Source organism: Cynocephalus volans, chromosome 6, assembly GCF_027409185.1.
Source record: "Cynocephalus volans isolate mCynVol1 chromosome 6, mCynVol1.pri, whole genome shotgun sequence".
Lineage (NCBI taxonomy): Eukaryota > Metazoa > Chordata > Mammalia > Dermoptera > Cynocephalidae > Cynocephalus > Cynocephalus volans.
The window spans coordinates 26,368,900-26,394,679 of NC_084465.1; the positions used below are offsets into that span (position 1 = coordinate 26,368,900).

At 36.4% G+C, this 25,780-nt stretch overlaps 1 protein-coding gene across 2 annotated transcripts in view; it reads left to right on the plus strand.

The window, feature by feature from the left end:
* Positions 1 to 25,780, plus strand: part of UBE2H (ubiquitin conjugating enzyme E2 H) — a 101,437-nt gene that overhangs the window by 1,212 nt on the left and 74,445 nt on the right. The gene's annotated exons all lie outside the window — the stretch shown is intronic.

Sequence of the window (25,780 nt, forward strand, 5' to 3'; positions counted from 1 at the left end):
AAAGCCACCCTCCATATTGTAGATATGACAGCTGGGGGGAGGGAGAGAAAGAGGAGCTCCTGGACAAAATAGCCACTTAAGCAAAACTCCCTCTGTGAGGGTGAGGTTCTTGGGGAATACTTGCCCTGATCTTGCCACGTGACACCTTTTATTTTCTACCCTCCTCCTCCCCCCAACTTTATATACTCTGGAGGTTGCAGTGGGAAAGCTATAGCTGATAAGAGCCCTTCACGCAGTGGTTTTGGTTGGAGTCCAGAATGATTATTTCATGACCAGCTAGAGAGAAATTCGCGAAGGTTCCTGTGACAAATGGAGGAAATTTTTTTTTTTTTTGAGGGGTAATTTAGAGGGTAGGGGGAGCACTGTTCTGAACAACTAATCCCTGGGGAGAGGGGGAAGGGGGGTAGGTAGGGGGAGGTAGTGTGTGAAACGCAGTTAAGAAGTCCTGTCTCCTGTTTCTTTTTCTGCCTCACCCCCATCCCCCCACCATTTCCCCCTGTTGCAGGGTTTTGTTTATATAACTCAAGTTGTTTGGCTAGATTCTTCAGGTGAATTCCTTCTTTCTTCCTTTTATTTGTTACTGTTTGATTGAATGTTTTACCTCTTTGTAGATATCGATGATTATTGTCAAATACTCAGGTATGAATTTGCTGAAGTTTTTTAAAAAGTAATTTTTGCATATTGTTTGGAACTGGGGGATGGGAGGGAAGTAGCCTGGGCAAGAGATATTATTTTTTTCGTAGTCTTCTAAAGGAATAAGGTGTTTTTCTCCTCGTTCAGGGAAAACTTGGCTAGAAATTAGAAACAGTAGATAAACTAAGTTTAGGGTTTGGAGTTTAGAATTTTGGGGGGGGCAGGAGTGGGGATTAGAGAGCAGCAAGTAATGAAGTATAATGTGCCAAATATATGTCTAGGCACAAGTGAAATCAACTCTTTATGAGCTGTTTGTGGCTGTGACTGTTTTGTAAATGTACAAATACCAGTAACGCTGGCTTTTCATAAGGTTGCAGGAAGACTTGTAGATATGACTGTGTACGTTTTATACAAAGCAGTTTCAGGTTTTATTTTTTGTTTAGAAACTAGGAAATGGTGGCAGAATCGGAGTTATTTTTATCTTGAATTGAGAGCTACTGTCACACCTAATGCAAATTTCTACCTAATGTTTAATTAGGATGGAATGAGGGAGATAATTCCAGCTGTTCTTGATCGATGTCAGATTCTCAAATTATGTACATACATTTATTTTGTAAAGGTTCAGGGTAAAGAGTGAGGCCTAACTTGACCTGATCCCTTTTCCATATAGTGCCTTTTGTTCATTTAGTAGTTGTGGCATCTAGAATGATTACCGCATTTAGGAGTCGGGGTGTGGGGGGTGGAGACGGAGAGAAAAACAGACAAAGAACAGCAGAGTGTCTTCTCCCACCCCAAGTGGCTTATTTCATAGCTTATTTTTAGTAGAAGATGAAGAAAGGCAAAGATGCATTGGCCTTCTGTTCTTTCCCCACCTTCCTTCTTTCTGACAAAAGAAAGCAGAGGCGCTTTAAAATTGTAGATCTCTGAGATAGGAGGATAACAGTCTCCAGATTTAAAAGCCAGAGGTTATCTTTGTGTTTATTTTCTGGTCAAATGTAGTTGGGAAGTTAAAATTTTCTATTTCCTTTTGTGTGTGTTTGTGTGTTGTGGGGGTAAGAGATTTTGTGGCCTCCTTTCTCTGTTGAATTCACATCAGTAGGCCCAAATGGAGCCAACATTTTTTGAGTAAGGTATATTTAGCAAAAAATTGAAGGAAAAATTTCCCAACCCACTACTGAAATGAGTACAATTGTGTGAAAGGACTGGGGGTTGAAAATGAAAGATGGTGGAGAGGAAGGAGAAAGAAAAGGTCTGAAGGAATGTACTTCTTGCCCCTTAGTGCCCCTTGATGATTTCTTTGGTGTGGAGGCTGATAGTTGGTTTCATTGCATTCTCCTGTTTCAGCCAGTTTTTGGATGTCTCCTGAGTGTAATTATACCACCACGATATATACAGCCTGGCAGGGAACCTATATAGTAGGAGAGTAGTGGTGTGGGGGTGGGGAGAGAAGAGGATGTGTAACTAATTGGCCGCTGCCTTCCACCACCTCACTAGGTTCTTTTGGAGACACTGTCTCTGGTTGTTGTTTGGAGTCGGTGATATTTCTTTTGCGACCAGTTGGTAGGAGGAGAGCTGACTCCCAAGTTATGCAGGGAGTGAATGTTTTGCACCAATGCACTTAATAATCTGCTGGGCGATTATGTTCTGAAACTCTGACTCATTCATTGTTTCTCTTCTGATCCTTTGCTAAGGGTTGTGCAAACCTCCCCAGGAGCCTAGAAACTGATTTACATGACTTTTGGGCCCCATAGGAATGTGTCCCAATAAAAAAACTAGCAGTTAGCCCAGATCCTATAGAATGGTCTCAGATAGTGTGGCCATTTGTTAGCAAAGTCAGGTAGATTGGTGATCCTGTGCTGCTCCCACCCTGGCAACCACTGAGGTTTCCATCTATAACTGGCTGGTTATTTAGATTGTCTGAGAACTGGGACTCTGGTGACCTTAAAGCGTGATTTGCCCTAAAGGAATATCGGTTTAAGTTCTCCCTGGTGGAGGAACAAACAGCTCAGATTACACGGGTTTCCTTGTTGGTGGGGGTTACTTGTCTCACCCTGTTGCACAGCCCTGGTGATCCTTTTATCTGTGAATCAGTGGCCCCTGCCGAAGGCTAGAGCTGCTTGTTTTGGAAAAGCGTATGCAGGCAAAAGGCCGCAGGCACAGTTCCTCGCAGCTCATTGGCTGCTCTGTTACTACCCGGAAAAGGAGGAGGGGTGGAGCCACCAAACAGCTGATGGAGTGTGTGACAAGACAGTGTGTTTATATACAAAAGAGGTGGGGGCTGGGGAGGCCTTGTGAGTGGGGTTACAGGACCAAGTGTATTTTAAAGGGGTAAAAACAGGAGAGGAAAACCTGACCTCTTAGAGTACCAGAAATGTTCAGGAAAATTAAGGCTTAAATTAGAAAAGTGGATCTGATAATAATGGGGACTTGGCATACACCATATTTGGTATTGGTGTAAGATTTTTGGAACTTATAATACCAAGAGTTTTTAAAGATTCTCTTTAACAAAGAGTACAGTAACAAAACAGGATAAACCACTTTAAATGTGCTTAACCGACTCATGCATGGATTCAAAAGTACCTTAGAAGTGTAAGCTTACCTTACAGAAGATTCAGGAGTGAAAGAAAGGGTCAGCATCTTATACTAAATTCGTTAACAGTCTGAGTGAATTTTACAGAGTCGTTGGCTTCTGCCTTAGGGTTTCAGAAGCTTTCTATAACAAGTTCAAATCCTCAAATGTTTGACCTCACCCTTTGTGTCAGGCATGGTGCTGGGAGTTTAGTAATGAAAAATTCATTGTAGGCGGTCATGTTGTTCATGTAATTAATTTTTTTTTTTTCATCCGAAAGGGGACAGGCTGTGGTTATTTGGGGTCAGCATTGTATGTATTACCTTACTTTTTGAGTAACTTGTATTTACTTTCAGAATGGACTTTTCAAGGAATAGAAAAGTAAAAAAAGTGAGTTTTATGTAATGGGATCTATATGGGATCTATACTCCTGTTATTTAAAAGACAGACATTAAATAAAGAACTGAAACAAAGACAAACGTTAAAATGTGTAGCCATTTCAACTTTGACTTCAGCTTTGGTTTTTTGCTGTTAATCAGTAGTTATTCTATTCCTAAGTTAGTAGTCTTTGTTACTCTTTAATTTATGTTCAAAGTATAGACAAATTCTGTAATCTTTTAACTAGCTCCAGTATCAGTTGGGAACCTGTGGTTTGCCTTTTATTTCCTGTGGCCTCTGTTTTAGTGAGATGATGAGATGAAAGTTGGAATAGTTTTATGGTCTTCAAGCTAAAAGTTAAAGATTTGGCAACTCCCAGTGTTCTGAATTTGTCTTCCCTTGCCTAGATTTTGGTGACAAATATAACATACTGGTACTTATTTTGGTTAAGCAGGAACCTACATGAGTAAGCATTCACAGCTTCAAAACGTCTGATTCCTGCAGTGCAGTTCTAGTAAATTATACACAAGCCTAAAAAGTCATCTTTTAGGGGGAAAAAAATCTTTGGCAGATGTGATCCATAAAGTCCCTTTCCCTATTTGCATGCGTGTGGCAGAACAACTATTTGTTGGTTTTTTAGTGTTGTAATTTTCTCAGCCCCTTGACCTGTGCCTTTTATATATCTTAAAAATTTAGTGTCTTGTCTAAACAGATTTGATAGTTCCAAGAATTATTGGATTTTTAGGCATACAGTTCAGACCTTCCATTACATTACAGTGCTTACAAAGCAATAGCTTTTTACCTGTAGACACGCAGAGTGTATGTTTTAGTAAACTACTTCAATGAAGAAACTTGGTTGGAATATAAAAGTAGTAAGATAACTGAGGAAAATATAGGTTACAAAAAGGGAAAGAAAATAGTCATCCATAATCCTATCCTTTAAACAGTGGTTCTCAAACTTAAGTGTGAGATGTTAATCATCTGAAGGGTTTGTTCAAAGCAAGTTACTGGGTACCACCCCTGGAGTTTTCTGATTAAGTGGGTCTAGGGTGGTACCTAAGAACTTGGATTTCTTCTTTGGATTTCTTTCTTTCTTCCTGTTTTTTTTTTTATTGGTCCCCTCCACACCCCAGAACTTGGATTTCTAAGTAGTTCTCAGGTGATGTTGATGCTTCTGGTCCAGAGACCACAGTTTAAGAACCATCTTCCTTAAATGCTAACATTATGGTGTTTTTTCCTTTTAGTTTTTTATAGTCTCCCCAGGATATATTGCTTTAAACCTGTTGATCAAACAGAGCATGTACCTCCTCTGTTTTTGCTTAATATTTTTGCAACTGTTTTTCCTGGTTAAAAATATCAGACATAATGAATAACTCATGTGATATGCCATCCTATGGCGTGCCACTGACTTAATTCTTGGCCATTTTTCTCTGATGAATAAGATTGAAATTAACATCTTTGTGCATAAGACTTTTTCGTCATTTTATTTCTATTTTCTAGAAATGGGATTCTGGATCAAAGAAGGTAAACATTTGAATTAGAAAATCATGGGGTCCCACACTCAGCAGGATCTCATTTTATTTCATTGTATTTCAGTTGGTTGTGTTTTGGCACTGAAATAGCCTGGCATAGTGATTAAAGATGAATTCTGATTTGTCTTTGTTTAAGCTTTCGTGCTTTTTGTGATAATGGTGATATTCAAGTTAGGTATACTTATGTACTTCTCAAAGTGCCTACTGTGAGTTGGTAGGTTAAGTGTTATATTCATGAGTAGATAGATCTGACTGGCAAGAGCTGTAGAATTAGTTTTGGTATCTTGAGGGTTTTTTTTCTTTTTGTTTTTTTATTGAGGTATAATTGACATACAGTAAACTGTACATATTTAAAGTAATACATTTGATAAGTTTTAAAGATATATATCAACCATGGACTCTATCACCATAATCGAGATAGGGAACATATTCCTCTTGCCCCCAAATTTCTTGTGCCCTCTTGTAATCGTTTGCTCTCTCTCACCAACCATTGATCTAATTTCTGTCACAGATTACTTTGCATTTTCTGGAATTGTACATAAATGGAATCATACAGTATGTTCTCTTTTTGTGTGGATTCTTTCACTCACTTTATTTATTTATTATTACTTTTTTTTAAAAAGATGACCAGTAAGGGGATCTTAACCCTTGACTTGGTGTTGTCAGCACCACACTCTCCCAAGTGAGCCATGGGCTGGCCCCAAACTCATTTATTTATTAATTTTATGGTGGCTGGCCAATTCGGGGATCAGAACTTCACCACGCTCTCTCAAGTGAGCTAAATGGCCAGCCCCTCCACTCATCATAATTTTGAGATTTACCATGCTGTTACCATTTCATTCATTCCTTTTTCTTGCTGAGTAGTATTCCATTGTGTGAGTATACCACATTTGTTTATGCATTTCTCTCTCATAGCTTGATGGCATTTGGGTTATTTCCAGTTTGGGGCTACTACAGATAGAGCTGCTCAGAACATTTTAATGGACATATGCTTTCTTTTCTTTTGGCTAAGAAAAATAGCTGGATCATGTGGAGTAATATACCTACTTTTTTTTTTTTTTTTTTTGGCAGCTGGCTGGAATGGGGATCTGAACTCTTGACCTTAGTGTTATTAGCACCACTGTCTAACTGGGTTGAGCTAACCAGCCAGTCCGGATATACCTACTTTTTAACAGGTAGCTTGAATTCAAATTTTATTGATGATGGTCTATATTTCATACACAAGTAAAATTATGACATTAAACTGTTGTTTCAACTGTGTATTTTAAAGTAATTGCATTAAATAACATGCTCCTAAAGCACTGATTTAAATTAGTGAATTAAATTTTCATTATGAAATGTTTTTGGTTCATTGAAATGGCACTTCACAACTGGCCAGTTTTGCTCAGTTAGTTAGAGCATGGTGCTGGTAACACAAAGGTCCGTGGTTTGATCCCTGTACTGGACAGCTGCCAATAATAATAATAATAATAATGATACTTCAGGAATTATGGTCACAAATAACTTTAATTTTTGCATTTGCTAATAAGACTCTATATACCTTTTTGAAAATGCAAGCACACTTTGTTGGTACTCTTTTTTTGCTTTTTGTAAAGTATTGATAAGAATTTTTTTTAACATAACATTTCCTTAGCACTTCGAGTGAAGTTTATAAGTATTAGGACTCTGTTGAGGTCTGAATAATATCTTCAATTTTCATATGGACTAAACTCAGGTAAAAGGAACCAACAGCAACTCAGTGGCAGAACTGGAAACAGATTCTAAGGGTTAGGGTATCTCTTAATATCATGCTTTCCAGGAATTTTTTTTAAAGTTAATTTTCAATAAAATGGTCTTTTAAAAAATGTTTTGGCATCATATATATTATTTTATAGGTCAATAGATACTGTCATCATAGAAAATTAGACATTACTTTGTAACAGTCGTTACTATTACATTCTTTCTGATAAATTACAAACCTTTGATTTTATATATGGGTGTTAATGTGTGTGTTGCTTAAGATATTAATCTTATTACTGACAGCTGGAACTTTTAGTTTGATTAACAAGAAAAAGACCTGGAATATGCTTGTTTTAGATTGGAGTCTATGACAGTGGGTTTGGTGGGTAGACTGTTTCAGTAGTCAGACAGTCAGACACAGGAATGGTGCCCTGCGCATGTAAGTTAGAGTGTATTATTTTCTAATTGCCAAAGCATAAATCAAGTGCGATGTAGAAACCTTTGAAAACACAGAGAAGTCAGTTCATGCTTTTGAAAGGCTGTTGTTGCATTAGAGATTCTTAGCTGGGTATTGCATTTGAGAAGAATTATTCTATTTTTATGAGCAGGTAGTGGTTATTGTAATTTCTTTTCTGTACCTCACCAGATGCTCAAAGAAGGTGGCTGGTTGTTTGCAAGTTGTTGCTCATGTTAGTATCTGCCCATGCCCAGCCGAACCTAAATCCACATGGAAAGCCCCACTGGGCGACTGTGTGTCACAAGGTTATGAAGGATCCTTTCTGCCTTCCCCTGCTTTGTAGATATCTAGGGCATAAGGTAGGCTGTCTGAATAGGTGCTACTGATCTTCTGACCTGGCCCTGCAGAGAAGTCAGGGAGGACAAGGAATCCCTCCCTGTGAAGGAGAGAGGCTTGGCTGGACTTGCCATTCTCAGAAAGACATACATGGCTGTTGAGTCTGTCCCTGGGCTCACAAAAGGTCTCTGGGCTATAGCATTTGGGGTGATGTGTGAAAGTAGAAGATATTCCCTACATACAAGATTCGTGTTGTTAATGTTGTAAAATTTTGTGTGTTTTTGTTTTGGGTGGCTGGCTAGTACAGGGATCGAACCCTGGACTTTGGTGTTATCAGCACCACACATTAACCAACTGAGCCAACTGACCAGCCCCAAGATTTTGTTTTCATGTATCATGTTTTTTATCATGTACACTTTTCAAGTTTTCTTGGATGATAAAATCTTAGTTGAAGTAATATAAAGACTAGATACAGAGTGTGCCTGGTTTGTGTTACCTCAGAAGCAATTGAGTTACACTCAGCCTAGTGAAAAATAAATTTAGTTGTTGTGTCCAAATGGTGCAGTATAACTTTGGTTATCTGGATTTTGTTTTTCAGTCAGATGACTTTTATATTATAAAGACTGTTTTTGAAAATTTGATTAATTAAAATATTCTGTACCAGCCACCCATCAAAAAAGACCCCAAAACAGTAATTAAAAGGGCTGGCTGGTTAGCTTAGTTGATTAGAGCACCACCTTGTAACCCCAAGGTCAAGGGTTCAGATCCTCTTACTGGCTAGCCACCAAAAAACAGTAATTAAAAAATTCAGTTAAATGTTTTTGTTGTAGCATTTATCTATAGAAGGTTAATACGAACAGAGTCGTGTCCATAGGAGATCACCAAGTGTAATATAGTTGGATGTATTGTTTTATGGTCTTACTATATATACTGTTGGATGTTTAGTGCCCTTTACTATTCTTTGAATCTAAATCTGTAAATAAATTAGTATGTCTCCTTGGCAACAAAGCCCGAAACTACATAACACTTTTTGTTTCACTCCAGAGGAAAGAAACTGGGTTTGTTTTTTTTTTCATTCACAAATGGACACTTTTCTGTGGCCTTAGATTCTCACAACTTTGGTCAGATGACTAATCCAAACTAAACCCGCAATAAAATCATCCCATGATGTATCTCTTGGACAGTTTGAATTTTTATTGCAAATTACATTAATGAGGGTGCTTTAGAAAGTTCATGGAAAAATAAGATTAAAGGATAATATGAATCTTTCCATGAACTTTTTGAAGTACTCTCTTATATTTAAATGGATCAACACAGAAAGGAAATCTATTTTAAGTGCTTGTAGTATTTTCTGACAGGAGTTGTAGCTCTTGGTGACTGATAATATTGCTCTTAACTATCCTTAAAGTGTAAGTAGAACACAATACATCTTTGATAACAGAATTATCAGGTGATTTGAGAAAAAATGCACTAATTTTGGCAACACAATTTGACATTATTAGCATCTGCTAACTTTACAAACCTGAAATCATTCAGTTCTCCACAGCTACCAGCTGGTAATGAATAAAGGAAAAAAACCGGTATTTTGGCCCTCTATTCACTTGTATTCTTAAAGATTTTTAAAAAACACAAATACCTTTCTTTGAGTTAGATTTGTTTTATGCTTGGAAGGAGAGGAAGTAGACCTTTAAGTATGTTCTTTAGTCTAATTGTCTGGATTGCTGTACATTTCTTGCAGTATAGAAAGGCAGCTCTTGAATGTTGTCTTTGATTATCGAATGATATATTTTTGAGTGTACCTGTATTGTCAGTCATGCTGTTATGAACACTTATTTGCTTTAATCTTTTCTTTCTACAGACTCTTGGATTAGAATAGTTAGTAACCAGATTTGTTCTATATTTGAGTAATTAATGTTACTTTTCCCTTGTTTGAGATTTAGCTAGGAGTTTTATAACATGTAAACCTTGATATATCAGAAGACTGTATTGGAGATTCATAAAGACTATTATTTCATTTTTATTTTCATATATTGTGTGTTTTAAAGTCTATATGTCTGTTTTCTATTAGTGTTCTTAGTTTATACTTTGATTTCTAGGAGTCAAGTAGACAGTTAAATTCACTGGCAGGAAAAGTACCCTTAGATTAATTTTACACACACACACATGCACAAATAAATCTTTGGAGAGAAGGTATTTCCAGATCCTTTACAGTATCTTACATTCAAGCTTAATTAAAAGTTAGCAGCAAGCTAGGGTTTTTCCCTAGGAGTTTAAAAATCAAAGTATACTTGGTTCTGTGCAGTTTGGCAAGTATATATATACCAAACTTGAATTTACTTATGCTAAAATGTATAGTAGTTTACAACTTTGACCTGTATCCTCTGAATGTAAAAATAGTAGGCAGTCCCTTGAGTTTGCCTTAACTATGTCAGTAAAGTCAGACACATTGGATCTTGCCACCTGAAGTTTGTGTTCTTATTCTTTAGAGTTCCTGGTCTCTCCTTGCCGCTGAAAAATTTGTTTTTTCTAAACTAGTTTTATACAATCTGGTCAGTGTTTTGTGAGATTCAGAAGCTGTTAACTGTATTTTATTGAAGTCTTCAAGGTAGGAAGTCTAGAGGTCTCTGTTACCTTGTGTCCTCCTGTCCTCTTCAGGCAAGATAAATGGGAATCGTCCCTTGCCCCCATGGAAGCTTATTCCCAGGATTAAGTTTTGGCCCCTTTGCATCTTGTAATTCAAAGAATGACTAATAAAATACCATTTCTACTTGTGCTTATTCTTTTTTTTTTTTTGTAGGGGGTAACCTGTTATATATACTCAAGCCTTTGAACTGGATTATCTTAATTGACAGACATACATGTCTTATCTTTCTATTTGCTTAATGGAAAATAGAATATTAGTATTCTTAGCTTATACTTTGATTTCTAGGAATTGAGTAGACAGTTAAATTCACTGGCAGGAAAGTACCTTTAGATTAATTTTAGTTTTTAGAAATTCTATTTTTTATAGAATCAGAAATTAGTGTACGACTTGTGTACTTTTAAGTTGGGACTTATTATTCATTTGAGTAAGCTGGCTAAAATGTAATGGTTTCAGTCTGCCAGTTCTGGCTGTTTTATTTCTTAAATGTCATTCTTAAAGAGTTTTGTCCGCTCTGATGAAGTTGTGATGGCATCTTGTTATTTAAAGTTACATTTTAGTAGGTATTACACTTACACAGATTTAAGCATGTTTTTATACTTGTAGAAAACCTGGACTGCAAATAATAATAATACAAAGCAATGGTTGCTTTCCGAATATAAAGGTTCTTTAAGGGGAAATTATTAATTATAGTCCCTGTAGAAAATATCCTTTGTGGTCTTGAATAACAGTTTAAGAAGTACTGATGCTCAGCTGTATTGCTTCAGATGAAGATAGTGAATGCTGGTAACTTTTTATTATTGATGGAAAAAATAGAGATCAGAGTTGAAATAAGGAGACTGCTTTTCATCTGTGACTTATACAATCAGTTTTACTAATCTGTAGTCACAAATGTTATGCGAAAAATAGAATTAAAACATAGCCTAATAATGTCCCAGTTAGTTCTAACTATGAATATAAAATTCATAAAGAAAAGGTAAAAACGACTTAGTAGGTTATAATAAAAGTGTTCTCCAGAACGATAGATTAGATGACATTACATCTTATATTCTAAAGGTGTCTGAATTGTATGTGCCCTGTCAGTAATTTAAAAAATAAAATAAGCCCTGTTACAGTGCCTAATTTATGGAAGCTTTTGTCAGGATAGAATGGTAGCATGCTATCAAAATTTCGTGTATTTAATCACCTAAGTTATATTTTGTTTTTTAGAGGGTAAACCGGGGGTTGGGGGGACAGTGGATAATTAAGTAAAAGAATATGCTCAGAATCTGGATTGAATCCCGTTAGAGTTTGAAACAGTTAAGTACTGGGGCATTTAAATATTTTACCTTCATATCTTTAAGTATATATTGCCAGATATACTAAATATATCTTTTGCAGGAAATTTAGTTGTCAGTGTTTTTATTGATATTTAAATTCCAATTGTCCATAGTGGGCCAGTTTTGCTTTGTGTTACAGTAATTTTAATTATTAGTTTCAAGACAGAATTTATTTTATTTTCTTTTATTAAAAAAAAATTTTTGGTGGCTGGCCAGTATGGAGATCTGAACCCTTGATCTTGGTGTTACTAACATGGTACTCTAACTGGGCTAACTGACCAGCCCTAGATGCTTAATTTTTTAAAAATTGGAATGATTTCATAAAAGAAAGCTTGGGATATAAGCAGCCCCCCCTTTTTCTTTTTGGCGTTAATGTTTGATAGGTTTTTGCTAGATGAACTTTGTTTTAGACTTATAGAAAAGTTGCAAGGATAGTCCAGAGAGCTCCTGTATCTTAGCCAGTTAGTTTCTGTTACCTGTGATAATCTTTTTTTTTTTTTTTTTTTTTTTTTTGTCTTTTTCGTGACCTGCACTCAACCAGTGAGTGCACCGGCCATTCCCATATAGGATCCGAACCCGCGAGCGTCGCCGCGCTCCCAGCGCTGCACTCTCCCGAGTGCGCCACGGGCTCGGCCCTGTGATAATCATTTTATACAACCGTGGTACGTTTGTCAAAACTAACAAACCAACACTGGTACTTCACTAAGAATTCCGGGCTCTATGCCATTTCACCAGTATTTCCATGAGTGTTCTTTTCTTTTCCAGGATTCAACCCAGGATACTACATGGCATTTAGTTGTTGTGTCTCTTTAGTCTTTTCTAGTCTTTGACAATGTCTCAGTCTTTCTTTGCTTTATATGACTTCGACCTGTTTTGGAGTACTGGTCAGGTATTTTGTGTAATGTTCCTCAATTTGGGTTTGATTTTTTTCTCTCATGATTATACTTCATAATTGTGAGGTATTCAAATTTGGCCAAACTCATTGTGGGTTTTGGAGAGGAATACCACAGAGGTGAAATGCTCTTCTCATGACATTGGGGGGTACCTGATGCCACATGACACTGGTGATGTTAACCTTTGATCCACTTGGCTAATGTGCTTGCCAGATTTCTCTTTTGTAAAGTTACTATTTTTCCCCTTCTGTACTCTATTCTTTGGAAGGTAGTCACTAAGTTTAAACAACAGTGAGGGATGATAGAAATTGGCTTCACCTCCTAGAGGGAGTGATTGTTTTTGACTTTCGGTTATAACATATTAGTACATTAATCTTAGTTATTAGTGGTTTTTATACAGAAGTTACATTTGATTTTGAATTAAGTGTAAAATTGGTACTGCTTTTTTGAAAAGATGGGATATAAATAGATGAGTATGTGATCTAGGAGCACAGATATGGTAGATTTCTTTATTTTGCAATTTGCATGGCAAATTTAACTTTCCAGGTTTGGCTGTTTTTAGATATATAATGAAATCACATTTATGTGTGAAAATGAAGACAAACTTAGGATAAGTTGCAAAGGTATTGCTGAAGAGCCTCATAACTCAAGGAATTCTGTAATCCTAAAGAATTTTAGGCCAGGAAGAGACTTGGGTATCTGATAGTGATACAATGCTGTTACATTATGCATATCTTCTTGTTATTAACTAGTTAAATAATTAACTTGTAGGAGAGAAGAATATATTCTTATCAGTTCTAAATTCTAGTAAAGACTCATTACTTTAACCCATAGAAACATTTTATTCTGTCTTAAATATATTTTTCACCATCGTGATATCTTTTTTTCTTTTTAGCAGTTCTATTTGTAGTTTTGATGAAAATCTTGATATAAATTGTGGATGGCAGTTTGAACCAGAAATCCAATTATTATGGAAACATTAGGTAGAATTTCACTTTTTATTGACTTCAGAATTTTCTAAGATATTGAAGTTACTCCTTTAAATGAGAAAACTACTTTGACAGTGATGTTTTTGCTGTTTTTTTCCTTGGTCCTTAGGAACAACATTAACTGATTTTCATATGATGAAAGTCTTAAAGTACATACATTGGTTTTTTTTCCCTAAAATGTTTATTTTTGATTATATGTATTTATGGGGTGCAGAGTTGACTCAGTATTTGTATATAGTATGTGGTGATCAATCAATATTATTAGCATGTTCATCATTACAAGTCATAATTATTCTTTGTGTCCCTTACCCATTTACTCCCTAACCCCCTTTCCCCCCTCCCACCTCCCATAACTGTAAGTCTCTTCTCTCCTTCTGCGAGTTCAGTGTTTATTGAGGTCTTTCTTAAAATGTATACATTGTTTTATTGAGTGGAGTATATTTATAATTGAGGCTATTGGGTGAGTGACCTCTGAAAAAGTAATAGTGAGATATTAAATTTGGCCAAACCCATTTGGTTTCTAGGCTAAAAAGTTAAGCCAAAGTATTTATCTCTCAGGGGCTTCCTTGAAAATAGAGGGGAAGATAAGAAATTAAAAAAAAAAAATAGTGGGAAGAAAGGTGGAGATTGAATATGGCAAATATCTCACTAGTTATAAATATAGTGGTAATTCTCTAATTTGAGACTGTAGAGGACAATTCAGAATTTATATACCAATTCATAAGGACACCTAGGTTTTTGTGTGGTATATTGTTAAAAGTATTTGTAACCAGCTGTTTATTGGTTTAGTAACCTTGGTGGTGTGTTTTTTAGACCTTTGGCCTTAAATAATGCCAGCACCTGGATGTCATATAGGTGCTAAGAGTCAACAGTTTGGCACTTAAGACCATCTTGCTGGCTTGATGACTCTGGGCAGGCATTCAGCTGATTCTTTCGTACCTCTGTTTTCTTTGCTCACCTTCTGGAATTTGATTGTGCTGGTGGGCCACTTTTAGTGAACAGGGCTAGTACTCTTAAAAAAGGTGTTCTTTCCTTGACTTCGCCTATCTTATCCTCTCATTGTAGTTTCAGTGAAAATCTTGATATAAATTGTAGCTGGCAGTTTTAATCAGAAATTCAATTATTATGGGAAGATTAAGTAGAACTTCCTTTTTCTTTTCTTTCTTTTTTTTTTTTTTTGGCAGCTGGCTGGTATGGGGATCCGAACCTGTGACCTTGGTGCTACAAGGCTGCACTCTAACCAACTGAGCCAACCAGCCAGCCCACAGTTTTCTAATACTTACATTTCTGACACAATTTTTTGATGTTGTGTGATGAAATGTGTCAACGTTAGGAAGATCTGTAGAAGTCAGTGAACCAGTATTTTCCAGATGGCCAGTGCATGATAGAAAATGATGTTTGGATAAAAGATCCATTCAAAACACAGAGGGGCTGGCCAGTTAGCTCAATTGGTTAGAGCGTGGGGTAGTAATACCAAAGTCTAGGGTTCAGATCCCCATACAGGCCAGCCACCAAAAAAAAAAAAAAAAAAAAATTACTGGTCAAGGTGCATGGGAGATTAGTGGATTTTAATGTAAGATTATGAAAAGTTTATTGGTACAATTTCAGATTCCACGTTGCAATTAATCTTTAGGAAGCTTTCACTTCTCAAGTTTTGTTGTAATAGCAATAAAGAATCTCTAGAGTTATATGAAAAGTCTATTAAAGTACTCTTTTCTAACTACATTCAAAGCACATTTTACCAGGGCTGGCCAGGTTAGATCAGTTGGGTTAGAGTGCAGCCTTATATCACCAAGGTCACAGATTCAGATTGCCATACTGTCCAGCTGCAAAAAAACAAAAATGAAACATTTTACCAGATAGAACACAGAAGCACATATGAGAATACAGCTTTCTTCTATTAAGCCTGACATTAGAGATTTGCAAAATAATCTTTAAAAATGCCATTTTTACCAAATTGTTTTTTTTGGAAATTGTTTTTCATGAAAATGATTTATATTAACTGTGTAAGATTATTACTTTCAAATTGATTAATATTTTTAACTTCTAAAATAGTAAAAATAAAAAAAAAATTTTGGCAGCTGACTGTCATGGGTATCCAATAAAATAGTAAATATTGATAGATACAACCCATATAAAAACTCTTTGGAGGTCTTCAATTTTTAAGTGTAAAAGGTGCTGAGACCAAAAAATTTGAGAGCCACTATTCTATGTGTTGGAAGAGAAGTTGTCACGTTGTGATAAAGTCTAGGACATGCTTTAATGCACCTAGCATAGTGTCTGGCATATTAGTAGGTTCTTTAATAAAATATTTGAAACAATCTAATTGAATTATACAGTAAACCATGTAAATACAGATTTAGCCAAGAAGGAAAATTGGTGTCATGTGTAGATGGCAAGTGTTTTTATGTTAGAAAACATTATCAGGTTTACATTATATTTTATAGGTTCTAAGGCATTTTCCCCCCACATCTTAACATTTTGAAATTGAGATGTCTTAAAATTGGTGGAGAGTCACAGTCTGATTGGCAGCTTTTTTCTTTCTTGGTGTGTCATAGATGTGATAAAATATACTAGTGTCTCTTTGTGTGTGGAGAGAAGGAGGAAACATTGGATAGCAGTTCAGTTCTGGAGCTACAGGATATGCTGCATTAAAAATGTTTTTATTATTGGGCACTAAATTGACTCTGCGCAGTTGACAATGGACCACTTGTTGGAATAATCCATTCATAAAACAGTTATCTTTATTCTAAGCCAGAAGGCTAGACTTTAATGATGGAATTCAGGCTTTTAAAGTAAAATATAAAACTCATATATCTTGTTTTTTTTAAATATGCAAAGCTTTTTGTTTTTCTGTTTAACTACATTTTTGATGTTCCCATCATCTTTTTTTAAAATCTCTTGTATAGCTCTATTTAAAGATGGTACTGAATTCTGTTAACATTGTGCCTTCTGTATGATTCTGTATAAAAAAAGAATGGAGATATAAAGATAGTATATAAATAAACAGCAAAGGCACCCTTAAAAATAAGTGTAAGAAGGGGATAGGGCCTTGAAAAAATATGGAGTTGAGTCTGTCAGAGAATGCTTTCTAGAGAAAGTTGAATTTCACAGAGACAGGAGGTAAATAAGCAAGAAAGCATACATGGGGTGGGAGGTGGTCAGTGGCTTAGCTTGATTAAAGGATCAGAGGTTGTAAATGAGTCACTGTAAATAAGTATGCCCTAGAGTGCAGTGTGTGACCAATATTATGTGGATTGCTGTAAGGTGAATAGTCTGAGCTCTTTGCTTTTTATTATCTAATGGACAGTCAGGAACCAGTAGGGCCACACACCTGATACTTTTCTGTAGGTGTGATCCCTCATCATTGGTCAACCAAAGGAGGACTCTTGGTAAAGAATTTACCCACAGAGGTTGTTGAAATATGATCATGGGTTAGCAGTTTTAATAAATAGAAGAGAATGAATGGATATGTGACATTATATGAGAATGATTAAGGTAATATTTTTGAACTGCATCGTTTTTTCAGATATTTGCTACAATTGAAGAAGTAAAATATAGTGGAAGACCATAGCCTTTAGTCACAGATTTGGATTTGCATCTGTCTTGCCTTGATTTCCTCATCCAAAATAGTGAAGAAAATACCTATCATTTGTTTTGAAGTTTAGATGAAATAATATATGCGAATGCATTTAGCATGTCATTGCTTAGTGAATAGCTCAGTTAGGAATTGTAGTTGGCTGCTAGCAACAGTCCTGAAACAGTGTAGCTTTAACAGGATGTTAGCAGGTAGACGGATAAGCCGGCTTGATGTCATCAAGTATGTACATTCCTTTTGTCTGTATACCCAGCCTTCTTTACTGTATGGCTTACAACTAAAAGGGTTGCTTCTGCCATCACATTAATGTTTCATGCAGAAGGGGGAAGAAAGGGGTGAGTAAGGCAAAGGGATAAGAACTAGCTAAGAGCCCCCCACCCCGCCAACTTTTAAGGAACTTTCTGAGTGTCCCTTCCTATACATTGCAGTGATAATCCTGGGCAAGAAATGTCAACTGACCACCCTAACTGCAAGAGAGGCTGGGAAAGAATACATTCAGGGTTTTATTAGTAAGGAAGAAGGGGAGAATAGATACTGGGTTGGGTAACCAGCAGTGTCTACCACAGTGAATAAGATTTATTTTTTCTTTCACTTACATATTTGGGAGCAATATCAAGTAGGCTTACCTTCCCATGAAATGTCCCATGCTTTGGATTTTTGTTCATGAAATTTATCTTTTGGGCCGGCCCGTGGCTCACTCGGGAGAGTGCGGTGCTGATAACACCAAGGCCCCGGGTTCGGATCCCATATAGGGATGGCCGGTTCGCTCACTGGGTGAGCGTGGTGCTGACCACACCAAGTCAAGGGTTAAGATCCCCTTACCGGTCATCTTTAAAAAAAAAAAAAAAAAAAAAATTTATCTTTTGCCTTTTTCCCATCTCTTTCAGGTTCTGCTTTGCTTGGGGACTGGGCTTACATGATAAAATTATTTACTTTGGGGCATTAATAGAGAAGGAAAAAAAATTAACCTGCCTGTTTTTATTTATAATTTAGCTAGTACCTTCTAACTTGAACTCAGAGGACTTAATTTGAGAGTTTGGTGACTGTTGGAAGTTGGTAGAGGAGAAGCAGTGTGTTAGTAGGAAAGATGACTACTTGGAAGACCATCCAGGGTTCTTGCACTTGGCTCTGTGCTCAGTGACTAGGAGACCATTGGGCTTTCACTTCCTTCTTGGGTAGCTGTGTCTTTATATATCAAATAAGGAGTTGGCTTAGATGATTTTAAGTCTTTCCAACTTGAATATTCTGAATTTATCTGTATACATTTTGCACATAACTCATGCTTGTGTGCATGTAAATGTAAAAGACCTTCACAGCCATATGTATACCTGGTATTCCTTTCTAGGGAATAGGGAATTGAAAATAGACTTACAACAAATTTTTTTCTTTGGAGACTAGCCAAGTTTCAGGGATCTGAACCCGTGACCTTGTTGTTTTCAGGCAAGTTATAACCAATTTAAAATCTCATTTTGAATCTTATTATCTTTGCAGATAAATGTAGACATTAAAAATAGATAAATTCTGCAGTTTATTACTTTCTTGGTATGAATTTTTACTAGGACTTTTTAGACATCCAAAGTAGAAAACTCTTGACATCTTCATTTCTGATTTTAAAATCTGTTAGTAAGATGTTGCTTCGTATTTAGAAACTCATGTTAGGGCCGAGCCCGTGGCGCACTTGGTAGAGTGCTGCGCTGGCAGCGCGGCGACGCTCCCGCCGCGGGTTCGGATCCTATATAGGACTGACCGGTGCACTCACTGGCTGAGTGCCGGTCACGAAAAAACGACAAAAAAAAAAAATAAATAAAAATAAAAATAAAGTCATTAATTAAAAAAAAAAAAAAAAAAAGAAACTCATGTTAAATTTAAGTAGGAAAAGCCTCTTATGCCAGTAACAAAGAGTTGTTACTCTTTCATTTCTACAAATGGGTACTTGGAATTAGTTGAAGTATTGTAAAACTCATCACCTGCTTACCTGTGAATTTAAGTGCTTTGTTTACCATGTGTAAGTCAAACTGGGCAACTCTTGAATGAATCAGTTGTTGCCATTATCACAGATGATGAAACTGAGGCAAGATGTTAATTGTCCTTGTCTGGTATGGGGAGCAACCAGGTTAAGAATGTCTTCTCATTCTGTCCTGTGGGGCAAGTGTATCTGTTCACTTTATGTTATTCCTTCTTGTCTTAATTCAGTTTTGCTTTTCGTGTAGAATACATCTAAAGAGGCAGTATGGTTTATTTAGTAGTTGGGATGAGGCCCTTGTTAGAATTCTTTCAAATAATTATATAATTCCAAGCCAGTAAATTTCTCCATCATCTTTGTTCCCTGATCCCTGGTATTATGAGAAATACTTTTCAGAACGTTTCCATGTTTTAGAACCACTCCTGTCTAGTATCAATCACCTTAGATGGTTGTAGTTGGTAATTGGGATATTTTAATTATTAGGTAAGAACAGGTATTAAATTATAGATTCTTTAACCTGAATTTGGCTTATTAGTTGGAAATGCTATGATTGAGGAAATTGGGAATCAGTTTTATGTTTTTCTAAATTACAACATGACTTCTAGTCACATAAAAAGTGTGTCTAAGCTTATCTAGTAGTAAGAGAGGGCTGCTTTAAATTACAGTTCATAATATTGCAGAGCCAACTCTAGATTGGCGGTACTATTTACTGGCTAAAATAAAGTTGGTAGACCTTTATTTAACATGGCCGTATTGTAGATCTTTTTCTTTCAGCTGCCACATTTTTATGAGTAAAACCAAACTTACAGAAGCAGGTAAAACTTCATCTAATTCTGGAAATCTCTTGATAAGAGTAATTCAGATTGCATTGCATAGTGATGCCAGTATTAAGTTTCTTGCTCAATAGATATTGACTGGAAATTTTTCTTTCCAGTTTACTATGGAAAATCTCAGATACATAAAAGTGGAAAGAATAGTATAAATGAATCACCTGTATACAATCCCACTGTGTAGACTTGTTAATGTTTTGCCATATTTGCTTTATCATATGTTTTCAGTGAAATTGCAGATATTATCACACTTCGGCCTGAATTTTTTTGGGGGGGCGGGGGGGTTGCTGGCAAGTAAGGGGATCAAAATCCTTGACCCTTGGTATCATCACCACGCTCTAATCAAGCGAGCTAACTGACCAGCCCCAACCTAGATACTTTAACATGCATCTTCAAAAAATAAGGACTTTTTCTTCCTGGTTGTCTAGTGGTTGGGGGGATGGGGGGGAGGGCTCTTCCTACATAACCACAGTACCATTATCACACCAAAATATTAGCAGTAATTCCGTTTATGTTATGTAATATCCATACAGGAACAAAGCATATATTCTTACTCTTTAAACAATTTAACGTAATATTAGTAAGACAAAGTTAGTGCCACAAAGATTGCTTTTAAAGCCCATGCTATCCTAGTGGGGGGGGGTGGTGGGAGTTTTCATACATTCTAGTAATTTATAAAATCAGCTTTTTTTTTTCTGGTGGCTGGCCAGTAAGGGGATCTAAACCCTTGACTTTGGTGTTGTAACACTAGCTGCATATTTTTAAAAATTTAACAATCTCCGTAAGGTGGACTTGAGGTGGGCCCCTGTTTATTGAATTAATTCATGTTTAAAGCAACATATTTTATTAAGATCACAGTTGTGTATAATTCTTGGCATAGATTCCTTTAACTGAGAGTTGAGCAGAAGAAACTCTTGATTTAAATTTATATTAAAATCTTTCTGAGATTAGTTTGGTTTTTTGCCCTTAGAAAACGTAGAATAGCGAGTACAATTGGACCCTTAACATTGAAGACCAGAGACAGTGATGCAGTTAGTCTAATAGAAAAATAATGGTACCTGCTACTGAGGGTCATTGTACCAATTAAGTGAAATTGTGTACCTAATGGTTAGCACAGTGTCTGACATACTCCAATGTTAGTTTTTTTTAAAAAATACTAAATAGGTGGAGTATGTATTAACTTGGAGCTGTAAACACAAGGACATCTTATTTATTTATTTATTTTTTGATGGCTGGCTGGTATGGGGAACCAAACCCTTGACACATCAGGACATTATAAAGGTTGCTTTTTTTTTTTTTTTGATGTGTTCTAGTCATGTGCTCATTTAAATTTTTTTAAATGGTGAAATATTTTAAGCACCACAACAAATATGAGGAATAAAGTACTAATAGAACAGCATCCATGATCCAGTTTGTCAGATCTTAACCTCTTATTTGCTTCAGAAATTCTATTTTTTTTTTAAAGAAATAAGACATGGAGTTACATTGAAGACTCTTGTAAAATCTTCCCTGGTTCTTCTCCCCTCCCTCTTTTCATGAACGATCATTTTTTCAATCATTTTTTTTCTAACTTTTGTACATATGTATTTATTTATAAATAATAGTATTATTTTGGATGTTTAAATAGTATCATTGATACATTTTGTTTTGGTTTTACTTTGAGATTTATGGATGCTGTTAGAAGTAGCTCTATTTCACTTGTTTTTAACTCATTTATAATGTTATGTGTATCATGTTTTACTTGTCCATTTGGTTAATGTATATTTAGGTTATTTACAGTTATTCACCATTATATACAGGGCCATAATCAACATTTATGAATGTTTTTTTAAGCACATGTGTGGCAGTGTTTTTCAAGCCTTTTTTGTTCACTAGACACAATAAAAAATGTACTTTGCATTGAGACCCCAGCATACATATGCTTATATATGATATACATAGTGTAAACTATGGTTTATAAAATATTTACCCTGAAAAAATATTTTCCCACACAATATGAGAGATGCATCTTTGAGATATAAATAAATAAATAAATATTCCTTCCTTTAAAAAAATACTGATACGGGACCACATTTGACAAATAATGTTCTAATGTATATAATCTGGACCAGAATTGCTGGTCTTAATGGTGCACATCTTCAACTTGGCTAGAGATGAAAAAAAATCACTCTTCAAAGTGATTGTACCAAATTTATATTCCCATCAGCAGCATATGAGAGTTTCTGTTTACTCATTTCTACACCAACACTTGTTCAGCTTTCAAATATTGCCCATCAGATGGATGCGAAATGGTATCCCAACGTTTTCTCAATCTGTTACATAATCAGGTGTTTCGAGTGCTTCTGTCAGACCTTTTGCAAAGCAGTAAAGATGCTCCCCAAAGAAGCAAGACATGGCTTTTCTAAGAAGTTTGCATTCTAGGAGAGGGAAATGAACCTTGTCACTCTATGAGTTTGCCACTAAGTGGCAAAGTGATACAGAGGGAGTGGTGTGCAGCCCGAATGGGGAAACAGGGCTGTTGAGAGACAAAGCTTGACCTTAGTCTTGGAAAGATGAGTAGGCATTTTCAGAGAGCAGTGGAGTTGAAGGACATTCTGGGTGGGGAGGAGGGGACTAGGCAAAGTCATAGAGCTGTAAAGCCACGGTCATTGAGGGAATTTAATGAGTGTTATTAACTGTACAGGGTCTCAGGATTGGTGAGGCCGAGGGATAAGCAGAGTAGAGTCTGCAGATGTGTAGGCAGACTGGAGGGGTTTTGGCCTTCAGGTACCCAGAGTAACCGTGGGAGGTGTTTTTGCTGGGTTTTTTTTTTTTTTTTGGCTGGTATGGGGATCCGAACCTGTTACCTTGGTGTTTATAAGGCTGCGCTAACAGACTGCGCTAATCAGCCAGCCCATGGAAAGTTTTAGGCAGGGTATTAATAGGAGTTTTGTTTTTAAAAGTCTAGAAAATGGATTCTGGTATTTTCAAACAAAATAAAACTTGATGGCCAATTGGGTTTTTGTTTTAATTTTAGATTCAAACTCAACTGTTGGCTATTATTTAGTACTGCCTTTTTGAAACAGGTAGATAGTAGAAATTGTTGTTTCTCCTTTGAGCTGGGCTTGATCGTTTGCTATCCTGGTGGGAAAGTAGAGTTAAATGTAGCCTAGCAGGTGACACATTTGCTCTCATCCATGCTCCTTGGGAAAACAGATGATCTTCACAGGTGTTTTCTGTCATCAAATAGGAATAGGTTTAGCTTTGTGCCAGGTTGGTAGTTTTAAGAATTTATTTTTGGACATCTTTCATGAGGATATTTTCAATCTTTGTTTCTTAATTCTTGCTACATCATAGCAAGTATGGTTATAGTTGAAAGAACTTCCAGTGGAAAACTGGAGTGCCTCTTGTTAATCAACTGTATGTATGTATGTATGTATGTATATGTATATGTGTGTGTATGTAGATGTGTAGATGATATGAGAGATCTTTTGGCTCCTTGCTGCTTTTGGCATTCTTGAGCTGCCAGTCTTTTTTTTTTTCTTGGCAGCTGGTTGGTACGGGGCCCCGGGCCTTGGTGTTATCAGCACCATGCTCCAACCAATTTAGCTAACCAGCCAGCCCTAGTTCTTTTTAATAGGAGCATTTCTCTTGCTGTAAGGCATGAAAGTTGAGGCTTCCCAGCACCTAATTTAATAGAAGCAGTTTGAAGAGACCATATTAGAGAGAGTTACAGTATTCTGAAATTCTCAGTGCCTTAAAAGAATAAATCTTAACTTATAGCACACAATAGTAAGTACTTGTTGGTGTGTTTATGTTTGGTGTTAGCTCTTGGTAAGAAGCTTCACACTTGTGTTAGTTTTAAGAAGCATATTAAAAAATATGTTCACTGAGATGCTGGGGCAACACTGTTGCTATTTTTAATTTAGGAGAATCCTATGCAGGTAGATTAACTTGTCTAAACCTCACAGTTCGAAGTTTTAATTGTCTTTCCTAGCTACGTGGTATTTTAAAATTGCACACTTTCTTCCATGATATCTCTAAAATAAAGATTTTGGGGGTTTTTTTTGGCGGCTGGCCAGCATGAGGATCTGATCCCTTGACCTTGGTGTTATAACACTGTGCAGAAACCAGCTGAGCTAACTGGCCAGCCCTTAAAATAAAGGCTGTTTATTAGTTTAAGATTTAATCCAGGGAGAGGTTTTACTGAGAGAATCAATCTTGGCATTAAAAGCGGCAGACAGAAATGTGTGTTGCTCAGTAAGCCTGTGCCCTTCCTTCTCAGAAAACCCCAGTGTGTCGCATCCTTTGACCCTCATCTCTAACTCAGATTCCAACATGCACACGTTCTCGCACGTGCGTGTGTGTGCACGTGCACACACACACACAGTTGAACAAGTGGGGAAAGAGTAGGAATGTGAGGATAAATCCTCGGGTAGAGGCTGGGATGGTTTTTTTTAATTTCCTGCCTTTAGCAAATATAATACATATTAAATCCTTGGCAGCAAAAGTGGGCTGGAACAATTAGATACAAGGTGACTTCTAAAATAAACAAAATGAAACAGTGTAATCTTGAATTTGTAGGCAACATGTGAGACTGAGCAAATGGGATTTTTGCAGGTGGTTTGGCCATTAGCTGTGAGCATGCTCAGAGTGTATTATTTAGTCAAGTAGACAGGATGTTCTGTGTGTGGATTCTATAACCTTGAAGGCTTGCATCTGCTTCCATTTCCCCAGAAATGAAATCTGAAACAGAAAAGCTACTTTCTTTCCCTTTAGCTTTCAAAATAAAAGTAGGGCTTATAAATCTGATTTAGACTGTAGCAAAGTGCTGGAGAGGGTGGCTCAGGTCCTGGATTTGATTTTTTTGGTAAGGATTTTTTAAAAAAATTCTATTAGAACTTGAGCATAGGATAGGTAAACGGTTTTTTAAAAGGTGGGAAGAAAATATGACATCATTAACCACTTGTGCACATTCTATTTCAAATGCCAAGAAATTTAAAGTAAGTTTTTAAAGTCTGTAGAAGCTGAGGGTGTTGATTTCTGTGGCGGATAAAAGCTGACGCTGTACCTGGAGACTGTTTTCCTATTTTTCTTAAATACCACTTGAACTGGATATATTTAGTGGCAGAGGACTTCTATGTTAAGCCCATTATAATGCCCATTAAAACTTTGTGTTTAAGATATTAGAGTCCTAGAATGAATGTCATTATCTGCCTATTTTTTAAAAAAGCTGAAGTCATTTGAAGAAAAAGTAACAGGTGCAGAAGTACAAGTATGAACCATTTGAAAATTTAAAAAGCATCAAAGCCTCAGAGTCAGAGGGTTTCATGGATTTTTTTCTGTCATGTCTTTAATAATTGAACTTGATATGAAAAGTACGTTTTAGTTGGATGGACTTATGAGACTGGTAAAGGTCAAAGAATTCTTATTACAGATTGTCTTTGCATTGCCTTTGGTCTGTTTCTGTATCCTGAACTAATGATTGAAAGAAAAATCTGTGGAACTGAACATTTTTGTGGTTTTTTTTTTTTTTTTTTTAATGTGGGTGGGGCTCAAGGGTAAAACTGTGTACTAGGGATCTTGGGAGTTCTTTTGAAAGACAGGCAGATTTAGGGTCTGGGTCACTCAGCCCAGCCTGTTTGCTTCTGTTTTGGCCACAGGTGCAGGCAGGCTATTTTACAAAGACTTAAACGTCTGCTTCTAAACAGATGCTTTTCTGTTTCATTGTTCCTTCCTGGTGCTTTGAAAACTGTAAGTGGGGAAAATAGTCTATTCTGATTGGAGATCTAATCAGGGTGTTGCCTGCCTGAAAGTACCAGTACAGTATTTAGTATTTATTTTAAAGTTTGAAGGGGCAGATGAAGAAACCTTCCCACGGTTTAACAAAAGGGAGCCAAGCCAGTAGTTTTTGTCTCGAGAAATGTGCTTCTACCATTCCTTT